Source organism: Vicugna pacos, chromosome 16 (assembly GCF_048564905.1).
Source record: "Vicugna pacos chromosome 16, VicPac4, whole genome shotgun sequence".
NCBI lineage: Eukaryota > Metazoa > Chordata > Mammalia > Artiodactyla > Camelidae > Vicugna > Vicugna pacos.
The window spans coordinates 31,134,043-31,152,581 of NC_133002.1; the positions used below are offsets into that span (position 1 = coordinate 31,134,043).

At 40.8% G+C, this 18,539-nt stretch overlaps 1 protein-coding gene across 2 annotated transcripts in view; it reads left to right on the forward strand.

The window, feature by feature from the left end:
* Positions 1-18,539, forward strand: part of CA10 (carbonic anhydrase 10) — a 519,450-nt gene that overhangs the window by 307,431 nt on the left and 193,480 nt on the right. The window lies entirely within an intron of this gene.

The window sequence follows — 18,539 nt, forward strand, 5'->3', positions numbered from 1 at the left end:
TCCCCAGGAGAAAGAAGATTGCAGTATTAGTCGTCTGATTATATTATTCTTGGATGGGTTAAGAATTTTATCTGCTTACAAAATTATTTGGAGCCAAGATTAAGGAGGAAAGAAATGATGCCGTACAGCTGATTTGAGACTGAATTTCCTTTTCTTAGCAGCTTCCACTTAAAGTAAAACTTAAGGGGACATTAAAAAAATTTATAAATCAAGATATATAATATTTTAATGTGATATTTTAAATAATCAAGACAGGATCCAACAGAGCAAAGATTAGGGTAAGGCAATGAGGTGTGTCATCCAAGTGAAGAGCCAGATCCTGTTTTGGCTTAAAATTTTGTTTTTGTATCCTGAATTTTTTCATTCATTTCGACTTTTTAAAAATATTGCATAAAAGTACTATTTATCTTGATCATTGAGATTTGGGCTCCCCTTAGGTTTTGCAGCCAAGGAAATGCTTCATTTGCCTCCCCCCACCCCAGTCCTGGCTCTACTAGACCACAGCAGTAACATAGATTCTCTGATAACATATTATAGGAGTAGTGTTTTATGTACATAAACTCACAGAAGACCCATAAAAGCCTCTCCTCAGGAAGGCGCTGTTATGATCCCTTTTACAGACAGGATGGCTGAGACTTAACAAGGCAATACTGCCCTCCTAGAGTGTCACCAGTGAATCAGGCATGACTGAGATACTGAATGTCTTAGACCCCCAGGGATGCTAACCAAACTGGGGCTACAGGAGCCCCAGACTGGCTGCTTCCAGTCAGAAGCAGCTTTATGCATTTACCCCAGTGTGCTTCACAAATACCAATTCCCATTGAATCCCAAGATTCCAGCCATTATATTAAATAGCATGATTTTATGTACTATGTCACTGATGCCACCAAGATGATAGCAATTGGAAGGTGCTAACAATTGAAAGACACATACCAACCTCAGAGATTTTATAATGCTAAAGAAACAGTGCCTCTTGGAATGGTATAAAAATACATTATTATCATAGCCCAAATGGCCATGACACTGAAAAAAGTTTGAGGAGACTCTACGCCAGGGTGCCTTGCAATGGCAGACGTGAAAGGATTTTGGCGTGCTGTATATCTCTAAATATCCAGACCTCAGTTCATTGAAAGCTGATGTCATTCCTTCAATGAGATAAACTTTAAACTAACAGAAAAGCAGAGGACGCTTTGGAAGGAGGTTGCTTCATTTGTGCTCTGAAGAGATTTCCCCAAGAGAAAAAAGATTGCGGTAGTAGTCATCGGATTATATTATTCTCGGATGGGTTAAGAATTTTATCTACTTACCAAATTATTTGGAGCCAAGATTAAGGAGGAAAGAAATGGTGCTGTACAGCTGATCTGAGACTGAATTTCTTTTCCTTAGCTGCTTCCACTTAAAGTAAACCTATGATGAACAGCAGAGATTCCCTAGTTGGCTCCCAGAGTCTCGGGTTTATTATATAACACGAAATAGTCCATCCTATTCCACACCCAACTGATCTGCCTACCCTTCCAGGCAATTATGAGCACACCTAATTAATTGCATTCCAAAATATTACATTAAAATTTATTTAAACTGAAAAGCTACACAGCAATGCCTGGTCCGGGTCAGCACTGGCTTCCTATTTTAGGGAATGGTCACAAGACACAAAACAGCTAAGGCTGTCTCCCCCTCATTTACTCTTTTTTAAACATATCTACCAAGCACAGACACAAATTAGCCTTATTTTATAATAGCAAGCTCTCCAGTGTTAGACCTATATGATTTTCTTGAAAGTCTTGAAATTCTGCCTTGTGCTGTATTTTATCAAAATTCCAAATCAGCTGTAGTAAATACAGATTAATATGGAGGGGCCTATGTCTGGAGACAGACTGTCCAGGTTTGAATCCAGCTCTGCCCCTTACTACGTCTTGGTTTCTTTATTTTTGAAATGAGGACAGTAATAGTACCTACCTCTTCGAGTTATTAGGTGGATTTAATGAGCTAATAATTTTATAGCACTTAGAACACCATACAGTACTTGGCACACAACATTCACTGGCATTTCTGACCACAGATGCACCAGATCTCCACACACACATGATCATCAGAGTGCATTCATTCATCTCAAGGGCATGAGCCTATAGTCCTGAGCCTGCATTGTAAGTGGATTTGTTTCTTCTCCTCTGTTCTTCCTCCTCCTCCTCTTTTAATATCAGATGGGTGCAGTTATGACCTTGAAGATGGTTCCCACCTAAGTTCCAATGGTGAACAAATCTGCAGGCAAATACACTCTGGAGTAAAAAATGTTTGCCAAGTTCACCTCTTCTTGCTTCCTACTGAACTTTGTACGTATTTCCATTATTGTCCTCACCGTACTGAATGTGATGATCTTTTTACGGGATTGTGTTCTTAATGGACAATGCTGGGCCCTTATATTATTTTCCCTTGTCTTCCCAGGACCTAAGATCCCATGCCTGGTACACAGCAGGTCCTGGATAAGTCTGTTACATTAGGCAATGACCAGTGCCTGACTCTGTGGACCTGTGTCACATCCTTGTGGGAGCTGTTTGCTCCATTCTTGGAGTCCTCTCCTTCTTTTGTATACTTAGCAGTAAATCTCCTGGGGTAGCAGAGCTGCCTTTGTTGAGGAATCAGGGAGACCAGAGGCCATGTATGTACATCCCTTGAACACCTTCTAAAACTTACTGAATGGAATGCCAGTGTTGGAATCTGCATTTAGGGGTGTTTTCCAAGAGCACTGTGAGAAGCTTCAGATGATCTTCAAAACATCTGAGGTAATAAAACTAATAAATCTAATTCATGAAATTGGCAGCCATTCTTTATTTAGAATCATTTTTATCTCAGGGATGATAGAGCTTTATGAGAGAGAGAAAGAGTTCTATGGTAGAAAGAAGCATATTTTTAATCTCTCAGAAGTAGGAGGTGAATGAGCAGTGGAAATTATGTTATGGAAAATTGTAATAGCCTTGGGAGGAGACATCTCTGTTCAATTCTAAATATATTTTGATTGTAGTTGCATCTTCAAGAACTTTGGAGGTGGGGAAATTAGATCTGAGGGAACATAGGATGAGCTGTTTGTTGCTACGTAAAAATTATGCCAAGGCTCAGTGGCTCAAAACAACAAGCACTTATTATCACATGGTTTCTGAGGGTCAGAAATTTGGAAGCCGCTTTGCTGGGGTTCTGGCTGAGGATTTCGCAGGAAGGTGCATTCAAGATGTCGGCAGGGGCTGTAGTCATGTGAAGGCTTGACTGGGGCTGGAAGGTGCACTTTTAAGATGACTTACTTGGCCATTGGCAGGAGGCCTCAGTTCCTCATCACCAGGGCCTCTCCATAGGCTGCTTGAGTCTCTTCATGACACAGCAGCTAACTTGCTCTGGAGTGAGGGATACGAGAGAGAGTGAACAAAGAGGAAGCTTCAGTGCCTTTTATGATGCAGTCTCCAAAGTCATCCTACATGAGTCTCCTGGGGCTGCTGTAGCAAAGGATCAAAAACTGGGTGGCTTAAAACTAGAGAAACTTATTCTCTCACATTTCTGGAGGTGAGAAGTTCAAAATCAAGGTGTTAGCAGGATCATACTATCTCTGAAGAATCTAGGAGAGGCATCCTTCCTTGTCTCTTCCTAGCTTCTGGTAGCCGCCAGCAACCCTTGGCATTTCTTGGCTTAAGAGATGTACCATCCCAGTCTCTGCCTCAATCTTCACATGACTGTCTTCCCTCTGCACGTCTATTTTCTTATAAAGACACTGAACAGTGTGTAAGAGCCTATTCCAATCCACTACACCCTCATCTTAATTAAATGTAACCTACACAGACTCTATGTACAAATAAGGTCACATTCTGAGGTTCTGGGTGGACATGAATTTTCTTCTATAGGTAGGGATACTTTTGTTTTATTCTATTTGTTAGAAGCAAGCCATTAACCAGCTCACACTCAAGAAGAGGTAAATTGGGCTCTGCCTTTTAAAGAAAGTATTGTGGAAAAATGTGTTACAGCTCCGTTGTGACAGCAACCTAGATCTGGGCGAGAGACCAAGCGGCACTCAGAGAGTTGGAGAACTCAGGTTTATTATGCCAGTGGGCCCAGAGGAATTAACACTTCAAGCTCTGGACCCTGTCTGTAGGTTTACACATGCCTTTATAGGCTGATGGTTTTACACTTTGCAACATCATATGCAAATCAAGTATAACAGCAGTTGACCAACCAGGAACAAGCTTTGTAGAAATAGACCAATCACGAGTGATGGAAGTAACCAATCAGGATTGAGGGGAATGGGCCAATCAAGAGTGACAGAAATAACCAATCAGGAGTGAAGGAAACAACCAATCAGAAGTGAGCTCAGGGAACCAATAGAATTTTAGGGATAAGTAAGCCATTTCAGAGGCAAAAAGTGAGATAGAGCCTCTGGGCCAGGGAACCGGATGGTGCTGGCAGGAGAATAATGGCCCTGCTTGAGGATCTTGCCAGTCTTTTCATGGGGCTTCCTGCCTCAAAAGAAGTATCCAAAAATTGATGGACATATTTTAAAATTACCACAAGGACAAAAGTACCACAAGGAAATGCTCCATACCAAATGTTCTTTATGCTGGGCTTCTCTAGTCTCCTATGAGGTAATGTGGCCCAGTGTAAAGAGAGCGTTTGCTGAAGTTCCATCCCACTTAACAATAGTGGATGCCTGGAAAGGCCACTCAAATTGAATTCTCTTAAAATGAGGATCAAAATTTCTTTTAAACAATGAATGAAAAAATCTTTTGGATTTTATAATGAAAAATGATTAAAATGTATTTTATTTAAATTTGAAAAAAAAACAGGTTATAAGTGTAACTGAACTAATTCTTAAAGAATGGTCTTGTTTTGTTTCCCCCTTTGATTTAATCTTTCCAACAAAAGCACATGATTTCACAACATATCCTTCACTTTAAGTTTGACTTTCTCAACATAATCATAAAAAGGGTTATTTTTGGAAAATTCAAGGATTTTATCATTATTCCATAATTCTTTTGGTGTTCATGGCACTCTTTCCTATAATGCCTAGGCTGTCATTGTTTTGATGATTTCATTTTTCTACTTGTGTTTCTGCCACATCATCATTCGTCAGCAATTCTGCATGTGATTCCAGCCATTCTTCAACAGCACTCTTTTTTTAACTTCATGAAACCTTCCACTTGGGGGAAAATTTTTAAATTTACCTTATAATTTACAAAGTATATTTGTAAGACTGTACATGAGTCAATGAGAGACTTATAATGACATTGACTAAGACTCTTCTTTTAAGTGGGGACTGATTTTGAATAGGGACTGATTTTTATAAGTGGTCAATTCAGTAAAGAATGTGTTCATGCAATTGTTACTACACTTCTCTCTGAAACCTTGCAAGTGGAGACTCCAATCATGAAAACCCAGATAACAAAGACTCCCTGACATTTTTCCCTTCTTTCTACAACTCCACTCCCATCCTACAAAACACATCATTAAGATCTTTCAGTCTTCTTTAAAGCAATACTGTGAGAAAAATAAATAACATTAGATAGAATTAGTTTGGTACATTGTTGTAGTAAAAGGGTGGTGTATATAATCAGAGACTCTCAGTAGGACTGAATTGCATCAAAAACTTCTTTACTGAAGATAGTCCCACATCATTTCAGATAACCAGAAGAAATGCCTAGGCTCTAAGAGAGCCTTCATGTGGCAGAAAAGTCAACCAGCATAAGATGATTCTAGTCTAACCTTCCCTGTAGCAGAAATTTGAAATTTGTATTTTGAAAGTTCCTTCCAGACAAAGTCTTGGACCAATGTACAAAGACAATTAAAGTGACAAAATAAAGGAGAGTCAGCCTTGTCTTATAAATGCAATGGTTTATTCAAAAGCTATGTGTTTAGAGGGCTGTCAATTAGAGAAGTTTTCTGAGCCAAATGTTAGGGGGCCAGCCATTGCAAGCTGTCAGTCTCTCATCTCTTCTTAAGAGAATGTCTCCTTCTTACAGCAACCCACTCCAGTCTCCACCTACCCACTTGAAATGTGCTAGATGCTTGGAATACATTTGCTGGCTTCAGGAACAGACTGCCTCAACTGTTGCAGATGTCTCCATGGTTAATTTATTCCACAGATGTTTTTATACCTTCACTCTAGCTTATTTCTGAATGAATTTGCTTGCACACTTTGGCATCTCCATCAATCCCAGCTTTAGTGCATACACAGTGGATTTTCAGCAATGGATGTAGTCACAGTACTTATCATTTGCAGGTAACTTAACAAGGCTGGGCGTAAGCATCCCTCTAGCTCAACCTCTGGAAATAGCCCATTTGCAGCCCCCATTCTGCTCATTTTTCTGCAGTGGAAATAAGTTTTTGCTTCTCTTTCATAGGCTTATTTGAAAGCCAGCTGAAGATAGGGACTCAGGTTAGTTATATGGGCCTATGTACTGCGGTTCTCAGACTGAATGCTTAAACTCTAATTGCTTATTGATTTATTGATGTGACTTTTACTAAAAGCAAAAGTTGTTTAATAAGCATGAAAAATAAGTGATTAGTTCCATGTGAGAGAGAGTTTCATACCATGATGCCTTATCTTTTACAGCAATATATTTCCAACAGGTAAATCCAGTAACTACTAACCTCTTAAAGTTACACATAGTACAGCTCATATTAAATGTCAACTCTAACACTGCATACACTCCAAGAGTAAGAACAGAGTTGTCTGACATTGCAGCGCTCAATCACAGTTGTGTCTAATGGATACATGAGATATTTTGATATTTCTGCAGCTGCTGGTCATGGCCACCTATTCTTTAAATCTCCAGATTTTCTTTATAATTTTGTCAGGCTGTCCAAAACCAGAATCCCTTGCCCAGAATCTGTCTTATTAAGCCTAGACCTATTCTAATAGCACTCTTTGTTTTTATTTCTGTTTTTCCTCTTTTAAAATAAAAAGTATTATATGCAGAGGATGGATGTTGAGCAGACCCTGTTAGCTGCCAAGTTGAAATCTGTCCTCCTATTCCTCTTCATTGACAGAGTACTGATTTTGTGGCCTCTCTCAGAAAACATGACTACTCAGGGGGCAAAACCCAAATAGTCTAAGGCCACCATGATCATCTCATACCCTTTATGAGTGACTGGCTTAGAGACATCACATAATCATTTTCAGGCTTGTGAAATGAGAAAGTCATGGATGGCACTCATGGGAAATGTTCTCTTGCTCTTAAAAAGAGACTCAAGGGGGAGACAGTCTTATCTTTTCTCTAGTCATTCTCATACCTGGACATGATTCCTGTTCACTGCTGGTGAAGCAGGACCCACAGAGGAAGACAGGGCCACAGTGAAGTGGGGTCAGAGCCCTGATTCCTGGAGCCTTCCCCACTTATAGATGGCTTGCACTGAGAAATAATAAATCTCCTTCACTTTAAATTCATCAAGTGCAGGTTTTCTGCCAATATATTTTGACATAATGACCAAAATAATATAGCAACACATGATGTGTCCTTTGCTTGGAGGGAGCTTCTGTCCATGTTTACATGGAGATTTTGTAGACTAGCCATGGTGCTCAGTCTTCAGAATGGAATGAACCATTCCTTCATTTGACTTCTCATGAAACCTTGTGCATACATCCTCCATTTAATCCTATTTACTGAGGAGCCTTTGTAAGTTTGTCTTCTTAAATTCACATTGGAAATTCCCCTACCAAAGAGTCAGATCTGCACCAGAAATAGTAGGAGGGGCATGACTAAATAAAATATTTACCATCAAAGAAGATGCATTCTTGTGTACATTGGTTTATTGGAGACTGTGCTGCAAGAGTTAGATGTAGTAACAGTGGCATAGATACGTGTGGAGACCATAAATGAGAAAGGGGGACTATGAAATCCAACTACCAGTATAAACACACAGATAAAGTCACATATGATGGTAAATATAAGTGACACCTGGACTGAAGACTCAATGCTGGGGTAGAAGGGTGGAGCCTTGACTTTTCACTGCTACAAGAAAAGGAGGGGAAGGAACCAAGAGAGTGTGTTCTTTTTGAGGGCAGGCCAAAGGGATTCTGTGTCAGATGAGAATCTGGCCCTCTCCATGAAAGCAGGAGCCTGTCTATCTGGCTGATGGAAGTAAAAGCCAGTAGCATCTGTCTTTATTGCCCTCAAGTAGTCCTTCAGAATATTAATTCATCTCTACTTCTGAGCAACCCCAGGGGTCTCGTGAACTCAGCTCTGTTTTGCTTTCTGTTTCTTAACTGATAAACTGTGTTTTTCCTCACAAGATCTGCCTCTGCTACTGCTTTGGTTTCAATGGTGATCTGTTTCATTTAAGATATCTGGAGTAACAGCACACATTTTCCTTCGTCCTCAAAACCTCCTAGCCTTCTCGCTCAAGCAGTCAGTTCCCGTTGACACAGCGTTTACGTGCCTTTCCCATTTGTACTTTCCTGTATATTCATGTGATGCCTGGGAATCTCAGACACCAATAGTTTCAAAACTAAAGCCATCCTTCTCATCCTCAGGCTTAGATTTAACCTCCAAAGTCAAAAACATAAGAAAGAGCTGTAATTACTCCTTCCCTTTACCAGTTCTGTATTATCATAGCCACAGGGAACTTTTAGTAGGGCATTTTTGTCCCAATTTGAATTCTAAAAACCAATGAGAGATTGGAATTGGCTTCAGAGTTCAAATGGGACAGAGGTCCTAATAATGTGATCAGAAGAGCTGCATTTTGCCTTTTGGCCCATATCAGATATCTGATGAATGTATGTCAAATCACCCAGTTTGCCCAGAAAGACGTAAGTAAGAAAGAGCATGAGCTTTGGAATAAAGAGGGCTGGATATGAAACCTTGCCTTGGCCCTTGCTAGCTTATGGTCTTGAACTAAAGAAACAGTCCACACATAATGGGTTCTGTATTGGACACTGGACTCTAAGTACCTCACTGGCCTCATCCGTGAGGTGGGTAGTATCATTCATTCACCCTTATGGCAGGTGAGAATCCTGAGCCTTGACATGATTTTTCCAAGGCCACACAGTTAAAGTTTGGATCCAGTGTTCAAACCCAGTTCTCCCAGGCTCCAAAGCTGGTTTCCTAACCACTGCACTGTATTTACTTTATCTCCATGATCCCTAGTTTTTGTCTGTAAAAGAAATCCAGTGCTCACTTTCTAGTGTTAGTGTAAGGAATAAGTTATGCTCCACAAGGAAGGTACCACACCGTCTGACACTGAGCAACACTCCACCTAAATGGTAGGAACCCCATCACTCACTGACTGGCTGTGTGTCGCTGTTCCCAGAATTGATTTTCTTGTGTATTCCTCTGCCAGAGTTCTATCTGTATCTCTTTTGAAGCTTTTCTATTTTCTTTCTGTTTCATTCTTCCTTTACATTTAAGCCCTCGGTTTACTTTATTTTAGTTACTTGATTATAGTCCAGCCTATAAGCCCCTCCAAAGCCCTGTCATTCCTTTTTATACCTAGTCATCAGTTAGTGTCTGGACCAGAGTAGCAGTCCACCTAACATCTGATGAACAAATCAATCATTTTTTTCATCATTTGAATATTAACTTACCTCTTCTATAAAATAGAGCCTTGGAAAGCACAGGATACATTCAAAGTCCGTCACTTCTTGCTTCTTTACTCAACAAAGAACATGAAATTAACCAAGGACTATGAATCCCTGATTACATGCATTTGTGTCAACAAATATTTTTGAGTGCCTGCTTTGTGTCAGGTGCTGTGTTAGGCATCAAGGTTACAAATGTTAATAAAACATGATCTCTGTCTTTGGAAGGCACACAATTTCATAGGAGGGAAAAGCAACAAATGAAAACAAAATAACTATTCATGGAAGTCTATAAGGGGAACAATGATGGTAGATGGGAAGGAGTGATCCAATGTGTGATGGGAGAAGTAGAGAGGGTCAGGCAGGAGCAGGGTCACAGAAGATGTCAGCAAGCTAATCTAGAGATTTCTTTGAGGAGAATTGTGTGTTTACCAACCATCTACTATCTGAGAAGTACAGGGTATGGATGCAGAAATGTTTACTATGTATGGGGTAGGGGAGGGCACTTGCTCTGTCAGGGAATGTCTCATTGAATTTCTCTGATAGCTTTGACAATGCATCAAATCATTCCAGAAAATAATCATCAGCCTTCAAAGAAAATAAGAAACAAGGCTCTTTCACTCTGAGTAATAACTGCATTCAGCTCCTCGTGACAATTAAGTAGTCCAGTCCCATATAATTGAGTTAGCACACAAGCCACTGCATGCATTTCTCAGAATTTCTGAAGCTTCAGCAGTTCTAAGAGCTATATTTCCATAGGGATTTGGAAGCAAATGGGAGTTGATTTAGAAGGTACTGTTTCCATCAGGATCTTTTCTACAATAGAATAAATCAGCTAAGACAGCATGAATATATATCTAAAAGACCTAGACTAGAACCAAGACTCAGAAAAAAAAAAAAAGACAGTTAGTGAGAAATGCCCCAGATTCAGAACCCAGATTCAGGATCCCTGGTTCCCGTCTGTCATTAGCTTCTTCTGTTGACTTAAGAGGTTTATCAACCATCTCCCTGGACTTAGATTTTTTAAAAATATGTTAATAAACATTTGTAAAGTGAATGAATTAATGGATGAATGTAAGATGAGGATCATAATACTTGCACCACCTATTTCGTAAGAGTTTTAAACAAGGTAATTAATTATACATTGAGAAGATAAAATGCTTCAAAACACACTCTGATTTTTAAATCAGTGGTTGATAAATATCACTTAAAGTTTTCACTTAAAGAAAATTTCAGAATCTGAAAATATACTGTTTCTTTCATCATCCAGATTTGTCCTTGGCCAGGGGAAAAGAAATATTAATCCAATGCATAGATGTTATATTGTATTGCTATTTGATAATTAACTGGTTAGAAACTCCAAAAATCTAGCCTCCCAATGAACCAGACTCAGAAAAAAAGTTCAGAAGTTGTAAATAATGGAAAGTTTTCAATAACACTGGAGTAATGACAGATAATCATAACAATCCTCATGTAGACATACTTGACATATATAAAATATCTTAGCATTCTCACGTACACATAAAAGACATGATTCTTTTTAAAGTAACGGCATTCTCTGTTTTCAGGGCAGCATTGTACAGTGGACAAAACATATGATTTGGAATAAAAGAGGCCTGACTTGTATCAATTGCAAAGGAGGACCCTGATTGCTGACTAACAGCGCCTCTTCCAAGGTGCTTTTACATAGAACATCTCACTGGATTTATAAAAGGATTCTAGGATCTTGGGAAATGAGATCCCAGGAGAAGTAATGGCATTTCCCCTCTACAGTTTACCTTATTTTACCTTATTGTTCACCTTTGCCAGCAAGAATAGTAGACGACAGTTACAAAGCCAACCTCAGCCTGCAGACAGTATGCCTTGCTTTTTGGTGAAGTCAGCAAATGTTGCATTCAACCTCCTCATGTTTGCTTTTCACAATCCCTTCCAAGTCAATGAGTGTAAAAATGTGTGTTGAAAACCTGTATTGAGATGTGTTGATGGTGGCTGGAAGTTTATATCTCTTAAATCTTTTTTTTTCCCTTCTGCTTGCCCTCTTCATCCCTCCTCCTCCGTGGGTTTTGGTCACCAGCATCAGTACTACCATCATGACTTCGTTCATGCTCTTCCTTCCATCCCTCTTCTAGCTGGCTGCTACTTACTCACTCGTCTAACTCTCACATCCCTTCTCTTACCTTCCTCACCCCTTCTTTGTGCTCCAATGGTGTCTATCACAGTCTTATAGCCCTTAGTGGTAGCATTACACATTCAGTCATTTGAGTGGCTGAATCCCCACCTCACTCAAAGGCAGGTGTTATATGTTAGTTGTTTTTTTTTTAATAAAACACATAAAGGTCTATGGCCATACCACCCTGAATGTGCCCGATCTCATCTGATCTTGGAAGCTAAGCAGGGTCGGGCCTTGTTAGTACTTGGATGGGAGATCATAAAAACCATAAAGTACATAGAGTATAGTCTATAAGCAGTAAAACTCGATAACTGTTTGGAATGATTGTTATTGGTGTTAACCCCCTCCCACTGCTACATTCCCTGATGCCTAGAAGCTAGAAGAGGAAAGGTTTATTTTATTGAATTTAAAGATAACAACAACAAAAATGCCTTTTTTTAATAAACCTAATTACATCTCACCTTATCCTAGTTTGCTCTGAGTGCCTGTGCTGGCCCATGGTGATACTGAGGAGGAAAGCCTGAGAGCATGTTGGGAATAACAGGCCATAGATACCTAGGATATTTAAGGAGTTCAGCCATATTGTCAGCAGACCACGGTTCTACTTCTGAGGGACCCCAGAGTCAAACTTGACTTGCAGAATATACGGATCAAGGGAAAGTGGCCTCTCTTCTTGAGCATCCAAACACAGCTTCAACTCCAATCCAAACCTTACCACCTTCTACTCAGAGATCCCCCATGTCTCCAGCACATGTTCCCCTCAATGGATGACTGTTATCTCTTCCAGTGGGAGGGGTTTAGACTTCCCATAAGTTGGAGCTGATATCATGCCAGGAATAAACACCTCCTTGAGGAACTGGTGTCAAGCAGCAAGATGTTTGTCTACAATCCTCTCGTGCAACTGGAATGCAAGATTAGATTGTTTTGCCACTCTTTTAAGAACCCTCTCACAGTCTGCCTGTAAAAGGAGAGAGTATCAGAGTGGTGGGTCCCACTCCCAGAATACAGCCTTACACTGTGTCCAGCCAGCTTGGCCCCTGGACAGCTCTCTACACAGAGGAGGGGGCTAGTCCTGCTGACTTTCTGCTTGCAAAATTTCTCCAATAAAATCTGCTGCTGCATGACACAGGGATGGTTGCTGTTACCTCCAGTCCCCATCAATGACTACCTTTAATTCCCTTGTTAACCATATGAAAGATGAGTTTCATCAGCCCTTTTCAGCAGTTGAGGAACTAACTGGAGCTCAATTAATTAAAGTAACTTTCTCAAGGACTCATAGTAGGTGCAGAAGCAAGGAATCCAGTCCAATCTTGTCAGACACCAAAGCCATAGTGCCTTTGCTACCTGCCTCATTAACATGTGCCCCTCTCCACGAGGATGGGAAATGATGGACTACTGGAGAAAGGGATCCTCTGGCCAACCCAGATGCATATACTTCACTGGTCTCTCTGAGCCTGTGGTTAAAAAGGAACTGAAACATTGGTAGCCCAACTTTATTATGACCATTTGGATAGCGAGCAGTTTCCCTTTCTTCTAAGTAATTGCCATTGTATGTATAATGCTTCTGGGAGAGCATGGACAGAAAATCCAAGGAAGGAGGCAGCTTCATGAAGAGTATCCATTCTCTTCCTGTTTTCCCTTGAAAACCTGGAAAGCACTATGTGTAATTTCACTTTATGAAACTGAAATCTGAGATAATCTCTAAATCATTCTCATGTATCATATGCTGCTTTTCAAAGGGAAAGAATATGCATTAGAAAGATTTGCTCAATCTTAAGCCTGCCTCTGAGCATCCAAGATCAATGTAGTGGCTGATTAAGTTGTTCTCTATAGATTTCTGCAGCCAAGTTCATCAAGGCACCCATTTCTCTCCCTCTAATGATGCTGAACCCCAAGCTCTTCTCAGAAGTGCTTTAGTTTTCACTGGGTCACTGTGAGAAGACAGTGATTTAATGAACTGCAAATAGGAGAATAAAATTGCATAAATCATCTTTGTATTCCTTCCCATGGTCTTACCCATGGCTGTCCTTTCATTATTATGGTGCCTCTAGTGGCTTCTCTGTACTCAGCAGTGGAAATTAAATTATAAACCACATTTTCGGCAATGTAGCACACCAATAAAATCATAAAGTCACTAGGATAAATAACGAAGATAAATTAATGTCAATGTGGCAATATATTATTTTATCCTGTATTATAGTAACTTTCTCCCAGCTGATTCTTTTTTTTTTTTTTGGATATTTTAAAAACAAGTTGTCTTCTAATGTGTATATATTTCAGGACTACTATCTATCAATGTAGATTTTATACAGCCAATTCCAGGAAGAGGCTACGACACAGCATTCTTTTTTTATTCTCTGGCAGACAGTTATGCCTTTCAAAATGATAAGATAATGAGTTTGAGGTTTGAACACAGCTCTGTGTTTTAAAGGTAGCCTTGAAAATTAGTGAAGTATTAATTAAAGATTAATCAAAAGTGCCAGACCCTTAGTAAGTTCAGTGCTTTTTACTTAATTCTGAGTGGCCCAATTTGAAAGAGTCTTTCAACTCAACTAGAATTTTGATCAACTGGCTAGAAGTTGGGAGAACAAAAAAGAGATAGAAGGAAAGAAACAATCTTGAGTGTAAATGCTTAAAAACGCATCAAAGGCTGTTGAAAAGTCAACTCTTTATCTGTGTCATGTTGAAGGAGAGAGTGTTGACAAATGAAGGGCAGGATGCATTGGTTTGTCTTGGCCTCTTGGGTGGTGGTAGTACTGAGACCCGCCAGTGAGAATGGTCAGCCTGCTTTCCCTTCAGAACAAGCTTCTCCTACCAATGCCCAAGGGAGAAGCCTGGATCCCCAAAGGACTTGACTGTCCTCTCCCAGCAGACGCACAGAGAAATCAAGGGAAGGGCAGAGAAATCAAACCTGTTTGACTCCAGGGTTCCTGTGTAAGGTGGGCAACCCTGAACTATGGCCCTGCTGGAAGGGTAGATTCTGCCCATCCCAGAGCCTTCCATGAGGCTGGTGTTGCCCTGCCCCTTTCTTTCACAAAATCTTGGATCTCAGAACTGAAAACGTCCTCAGAATTATCCAGCTGTGCTTCCTTGTCTCCATTCAAATCATCTCTATTGGAAACCAGTGCTGCTTGATTACCTCTAATGACAGGAAACTCACTTCTCACTGACACTACTCATTCCACTGTTGCTCAGCTCATACTGCATATTCTTCCTTTTGCTGTTCGTAATTTCTGTCCAGTAATATGATACTTGTTTTCAATCTCTGGAACCTAAAAAATATAAGTGAAATCACTATCCTAGAAGCCAGTCTTGCTGATGTTTAAAGACAGCCAGCATAATGTTCCTGAGTTTTCTTCAGATTAATCCTCATTGGTTATCAAGCAATCTGCTATTGGCTTTACTGGTCAGCTTCCAGGTGCCGGGGTCAAATGCAAAGAGCCCAGGTAGACCTGATGACTAATTCAGCCACTGTCATTTACCAAATATACCCTCAGGTCCATCGTGAATGTCTTTAAGCTTCTGACTCTTCAGCTGTTAAAAGGGATTGTGTGACTATTAGAAGAGATGACATGTATAACGTTTCCTCACAACATGCTTGTAAACACGCATTTGGCAAACATCTCACCTTGTAGTTGGTATAAAACTATCTATTCTATAATCCCCAGGTTATACATTGTTAAATCCCCCTTCCTAGGAAGATTATGTCTTAGAACATTCCATATTAGTACTCCTCCTCCTTCTAAATTAGTTATTGTTCATCATGAGCAAGGAAATGTGTGTTACCAAGCTTCGGTCTTCACAGCAACCCGTGAGGCCATACTATTGCTGCCTCCATTTGACAGATGAAGAAAGAGAAGTGAGGAAGTCCCTGCCCAGGTCCCACTGGGCATCCGACAGAGCCAGGACTTAAACCCAGGTCCCTCTGGCAGTGGGTCCATTGGAAGATTCTGAAGCATCTAGAAGTTGTTCTGGGGGAAGCAGAACTAGAATCTGGTAGTAAAGCTTCCTCTTATAGGAGCAGATTCCCATTGTCAGTTCTGGCCAAGGAGAGAGCAAGCTTGGAATGTAACTGTGGTAGACATCAGCCACCTATCCAGCAGCCAACCCCTTCCTTCTCTCTTAATGATAGAATCTGGATTTTTCAGCCCTTGATAATAAATAAATCACGGTTGGTCTAAGTTTACAATGGCTATCACATTTCTTTTAGTCAGATGCTCCTTTTGCAGGGAACATGGAGGAGCTTCTAGGAAAATATTTCATCTTTAATAAAAAAATTTTTTAAAGAATGAAAGAAAGCTTGTTTTCTGCCCATTCATTTATCTTCAACTTGGAACAACAAAGTGTGAAGATGTGATGTTGGGAGCCGTTGACAGTCATCTTGGTCACTGACAATGACCATGAGACAACCAACCTTAAGGTAAAAAGTAAACTCATGAAACTTAGAAAGATGGAGGCTGAATCCTTAATAATACTTTCAGCTGTTGCACAGATCCTGGAATCACCTACTCTTTGTCACTTGACAGCACTGGTCAGAGTTCTAAGTTGCAGAATCCCAGCATCCATTGTGGCTGGTTCAACTGATAAACAATCATTCTTAAAAGATGTTAGCCAACTCACAGACTCTGCAGGAGGACCAGAGAGCTGGGCTTTGAAACTACAGAGATAAGAATAGCATCCAACCATGTCAGGGGAGCTGCTTTAGTGACAGCATCACTGTCACAGTCATTGCCCTTCGCCCCCAATGCCGCTCATGCCTAGATGCTAAAAGCTCTGAAGAAGCAGACACCTATGGCAAGTAATCACCTGCACAGAGAGTGCCCACACCTGACCCCCTCCTCACGTTGCGCATTTCTGAATCCAAGTCTCACACGAGTATAGCCAGTTAGTAGAAGCTGAGTCTCAGACCTGTACTCTAACTGCAAGGGAATCTGGGAATACAAGTTAGCTGGTCCCTATCCTTGAGAAGAGAGGACTTGTTATATGAAACATAACCAAAATATAGAGAGGGTATGGGGTGTCCACAAGAGACAAATATCCGCTAGAGTGAGACAGCCACGTGTCATCATCTCTTAAGCCAGTATCAGTCAAATATTCTGTTTCATGGCATCCTTCTCACTTTCAGATGTAGAGTAAGCAGAGAGGTTGCATGTCGGCATCCTCACTGAAGCAGAATGTCAGCTTTCTATCCCTGGAATGCTTGAGGCCCTGTGCACTCAGGCGTGTGCAGAAAGCATTTAGTGAGGTGAATTTCTGAAGTTTTCAAGAGTTACAGCTGGTTTGAGTTAGCTGATCATAAACCTTTCATGAATAAGGATAACGGGAGTTATAGTGCATAGAAGCATAGATTTGTAAGGTTGGAATGGACTTCAGAAAAATAGTTTCTTAAACAGCATAGTACACTTTGTAGATTGGGTGTATTTCAGAGAGAGAGAAAGAAAGGTATCCCCCTTCTACCAGGCATACATCGCATGCATCTGGAATGAAGGGGCTGTTCAGAGACCCCAGCCTGTTTCTCATTCTCAGTTGCCAGCGTGTATCCTCTTGATTTCTTTATGCATTGACCTCTTCTCCCTTTGAGTGTGGGGGGTCATTTCCAAAGTTCATAATGGAGTCTCAGTTGCCTTCTATTCTAGGAATGATCAAAGGCTTGGGAATAAACTTAGCCTGGAGGCTGGTTCTAGCTGAGTGAGGCCTTCAACAAGTCACTTGTCTCTAAATCATATTTTCCTGGTTTATAAAGCTGGATGATTAAAACCGCCTCACTGGTCCACTATGAGAGTTGAAAAGCGAACCCGGTAATGAAGGCATCCAGCAGGATGCCTGGCACATAGTAGGCACCTGAGCAAATGTTAGCTTCTCTTCCCCTTTCCTTTCCACCTGCAGTTCTTCTGGGATTACATTGGTTTGCAATTGCATATATGCCCCTTGTGACTCCTTTTCCTAAGTATTAGCATTAGGCATTTGAATGTAGCTCCTTGCTGCTGCCTTTATTGGTGGGGAGCTGCCTTTGCCAGATGTCACAGGAGGAACCCTTTGACTCTCCACTCAACACGACCTCAGTAGCTCACTGCTCTCCTTTCCTGTCTCAGCCCAGCCCCAAAGAGTCAGCTCCAGGCACACAGTGCTTGAGTTCATGGGAGCAGGAACTGAGGCTTTGGCAACCCGTGTATATAACGAATGTTTACAGTCATTGAAGCTATTAACTTGGTAAAGATTTAAAACGCTTTAAAAATTAAAGGAAGCAACTGCAAGGAGGCTGCAATGGGCTCCTCGGAGGATTCAGAACACATTCACGGGGATGGTCTTTGAATAACATGCATCTCTGCTGCCTGCAACCTTCATTCCCGTCAGATCACTGAGACCCTCGAGCAGGACCACGTGTGTCAGGAAAATGAGGAAGAACCAAGAAGATCTGGAGAGCAGTTCCTGAAAGGGAGTCTGTTGGGCCATGAGATCAGGACTCCTGCTGCCCTCCCTGTCCTGGAACACCAGGGGTCTTGAACATTGGGCTTATACAGTCTCTCACAGCCCCACCCTCACCATCAGTGGCTATGTTGTGCTGTGAATCTGCAGTTTTCCTGGTTAAAAGGAATTTTTGGATTCCTGGCCCAGTACAACAGCACTGACATGAGAGGAAAAGAAAATAGCCCTGGACTAGGCATGTTAAATACACGTTCTCATGTTTGATTCTTGAAAGAGCCTCCTGAATTAGGCATGACCCTTACTTTCAAAGATAAAATTACATTTTGCACATTATAGTGAGAAAACCGTGGCTCAGAAAAATTACATCTTTTGTCCAAGCGTATGCAACCTTAT